The sequence below is a fragment of the Microtus ochrogaster genome, chromosome 8, assembly GCF_000317375.1.
Source record: "Microtus ochrogaster isolate Prairie Vole_2 chromosome 8, MicOch1.0, whole genome shotgun sequence".
In the NCBI taxonomy this organism is placed as follows: Eukaryota; Metazoa; Chordata; class Mammalia; order Rodentia; family Cricetidae; genus Microtus; species Microtus ochrogaster.
Window position 1 is genome coordinate 11531900 of NC_022015.1, and position 4151 is coordinate 11536050.

The following is a 4151-nucleotide window of genomic DNA, read 5'->3' on the forward strand; positions in this document are numbered from 1 at the left end:
AGGGGGGGGGAGAGTGGGAGGAGTGGGAGGCTGGGAGGAGGCGGAAATTTTTTTTTCTTTCTTAATAAAAAAAAATATTTAAAAAAAAAAACAATCCCCTTGCCATCAAATAAATGCTACCGCAATGACAATCATTTAAAGCAATGTCTTCTCTGGTTTACACTGAGATGCTGCTGAGATCTCTGGGAATCTGTCCAACCTGTCCTGTTTCTTAACTGAAACACAACTATAGCGTTTGTTCGTTCTATTTGGGAATGAGACATCTGTGTCCTAAACTTTGTCTATAACATAAGCCTGATACACATAGAAACCCTAGATCCTCCCCACAGAGACGGTCTTCATGTTTCTTCACTCAATCACAGACGCCGAAGTGACCCTTCTACGGCAGGCACCTTCTGCCCATGTCCTAGTCTTGATCAGGTGAACCTGAGGGAGGCTGGGCAGAGGGTCCCCATCTCATTTGATTGGTTGTGTTGTTTCAGATCTTGCTTCTACCCAACTAGCATACCAGAACACAGACAGACAGATAGACAGACAGACAGACAGACAGACACACACACACACACCAAAGAGGTTGTGACAAAAATTCTTTTTATTTGTTCTTTTTTTTTACACCATACTGTAGGTCAAACCAAAACATTCTTCTCCCTTTTCCACTTCAGCCGAGGCCCCTTCTTCCCTGGGTGTGTTCCATGCTCATTGCGGTCCCCAGGGGAGCCACTTTCTGAGCATCAGCAGCCAAAGAAAAACAGGCCCAGAACAGCACTGCTCATAGCTCCTTCTCTTCCAGGAGAAGTCAGAAGAGAGGAAATTGGTGATGAGAGACAAGTCAGGTTCCCTAGAGCATTCAGGAAGGAGCCCTGTCTGTCGTTAATGTGACCGTTAACTCTTACCTTCCCTCTTTTCCCATTCACCACCCCGAGCCCAGCATGAATGCAATCCTCACTTATGCTCCCAAATTACAGAGCAGTTAGAAAGAGCATGGGGCCCTGGGCCTTGAGGGTTGTGCAGAGAATGACCTGTTCCTGTTACACAGGAGACTTCCTCTGAAGTCTCCATTTTTTTCAGTCCTAAAACAGTGATAAGATTTTTCCAGCCGGGCGGTGGTGGCGCACGCCTTTAATCCCAGCACTCGGGAGGCAGAGGCAGGTGGATCTCTGTGAGTTCGAGACCAGCCTGGTCTACAGAGCTAGTTCCAGGACAGGCTCCAAAGCCACAGAGAAACCCTGTCTCGAAAAACCAAAAAAAAAAAAAAAAAGATTCTTCCAGATTAGTCTTTGTAGGAGTTAAGGGAGTGGCTTATCTGGCACGCTGGAACTGTGACTCAGAAGAATGATTGTAAGCCGTGTTCCACACGCCAACTTATACGCCCTGCAGTGCCGACACGTGGAAACACATAAGTGCATTCTGCTCTGGAATAGCTATTATTGTAGACCTGGTGTCTCATGTAAAATGTCAGTGAAGTCACATACCAATCCCTTCTGTACACTGCTTTTCTTTGCAGACCCAGTTCCAGCCCTGACAGAAGTGACTCCGCCGCCTGGTAACAATCGCTGTGCTTGTTGCTGGGGTAAAGCTCCGTTCTCTACGTTATGCCATCCCGTTTCATCTCACCGTAGGCTCCTAACTTCTCTTCCCTGCTTCCCTCTGTGTAGTTGAATAGAATATTCCATCTTTCTCACTTAAAACTGCACCTGAGGAATATCATCCACCCCTTTGTTCTCTGCCCTTATAAAATGTTGCCTAAAGCCGGATTGGTGGAGCACACCCTTGATTGTCATCATTCAGGAGGCAGAGGCCTGTGAGTTTCGGTGGGTTTGAATCAGCTTAGTCTATATAAGAAGTTCCAGGGGCTAGCCAGGACTAAGAAGTGAGACTTTGTCTCAAAAAAAGAGTTGCCTATAAAAATTGAATTGTTTTTCCTTTCAAAAAATAGCATATAAAGTTCTTTTTTGAGCACTTAACAAATTGTTTTGCTCTTGGAGAATACACAAAACATAACAATATTCGTCACCGTTTGAGACCATGATATCATATTAAGTAAAACATCACGGACTGCATTCCTGTGCCTGATGGATTGGGATCTGAAATAACAGAGAGCATTTCCCCTTCAGCTCAAAGCTGAAACGTGAGCCTGTGAAGGTGCCCATTTGTAAACCTCTAATCTTATCCCTTTGCCTGGCAGGCTTTGTTTTTTTTTTTTTTCTACTCGCTAAAATAATAAGGCGTCTGTTGATACTGTCAGGATCACATTCTTTTTCTCTTAGGTTTCTCACACCTTACAGGAAGAGGGTAACGAGCCTGTCAGTGTATTACCCGCCGACATGTGCACAGTGTGGTCACACAGGCTTGGCAGTCACCTTCAGACCTCCCTCAGAAGACACCCATGTGCATTCATGAGTTGTACTTTTCTCATTGCTCAAAGCAAGTCAGGACCTCATCCGTGCTGGGCGAACACTCTCTGTAATGAACTGTAATCTTGGCCCATTCTCCTAGCAGCTCAAATATCCTGCTTTCGGTATTATAATACCAAGTAGATGAAGAGAGGGCAGCTATCATAGACCCTCACGCTGTAGTCAGAACTAATGCCTGCCGATTTAATACTCACTAAGCTTTTTCTTTGGGCCTAACAGTACAGGGCTGACTAATCACTACAGAGACAAATCACCTGGTAACTGCCTGTAAGCAGGGCACCTCACAGATACAGCCATGTGTACATGGTAATACAGGCATACCTCCCACAGGGATGTTTCCGTCAACAATGGAACATGCCTATACACACACAACAGCGATTCCTTAGACTGTGTCCTAGTGACCCCACGGCCGGCTTCTTGGGTCTAACAACAAAGTCTCCTAACCACAGATTTCTCAGGATGGATCATCATGATTAAGCAACGTAGTTGTATGGGTTTTGCTTTTTTATTGTTTTCTATTAAAAACTAAGCTTATTTTTTTTTGAAGTAGATATATGCTGTAGTGCCCTGTGGATGAACACCAAGGTTGTTGCCGGCGTATGACTCCCGGAGAATCCTGTGGGAGCTCAGTCTGTGTCTAAGGGTAGAATGGCTAAATTGCATAATACGGCTTTGTTGTTAAGGCGTTGCCTCTTAACAATACTAGTATTCGCCAGGTGGTGGTGGCGCATGCCTTAAATCCCAGCACTCAGGAAGCAGAGCAAGCTTAAATGTAGAAAAAGACAGAAACCAGAGCTCGCCCATGCAGTGGGGTTTGCAGTCCCCATTCTTCTGCTCCCACAGATCTCGATATTGATAACATCTGTGTTCTCAGCGCCACTTCACCTGGGTCAGGATCCATCTCTGTCTCTTTATGTTGCATGTTCTGGGATAGCCTCATGCCATCACACTCCAGCTGCAATGGTTGGTCTACTGATGGCTGACTGTCCTCTGGTGTTTCAGTCCTGGGACAGTCACTTTTCATCTCTCCTAAACAGGTCACGCTGACTCTTTTGTGCCCAAGGATAATGGTAAGTCATCATCCTCCTGGGGTCTGAAGCTGACTGGGGAAGGAACTAAGAGAGTAGCTGAGTGGAGAGGCCCACTTGCCTAGATAGCAGAAGGTTGGTGAAGAAGCCCCTTTTGTACTTGGGCTCTCCCCATTTTTGTTCCCACACTTTTTCCTGCTTCTTCTCTGTGTGACTGTCCAGACAGATACAAATTCAGACTGAGCATGTCATGAGTTCTCCTTTAGCCTCCTGGGCAAGGCTCTGACCTGTGCCCTATGGGGTATGGGGTTGTAAGCAGGATTCCCTATTGCTATGGCCTGATTTCAAAGCCTTATTTTTGAGAATATTAGCATAGCCAATGAAAACCAGTGCTGTGGAGACACCCCTGTTGGTAAAGTATTTGCCACGTGAGCATGAGGACTTGTTTGATCCTGAGCACCCACATAAAAGCCAAGAACAGTTGTACGCATCTGTAATCCCAGCCCTGGGGAGGTGAAGAGAGAAGGAGGATCCTGGGGGTTTACTGGTCAACCAGTCTAACCAAACCCGCAAGCTCCAGGTTAAACGAGAGACCGTGTCTCCAAAACTAAAGTAGACAGTCATCAAGGAAGATATCCAACATTCACCTATGGCCTCCTACACACACACACACACACACACACACACACACACACACACACACACACAC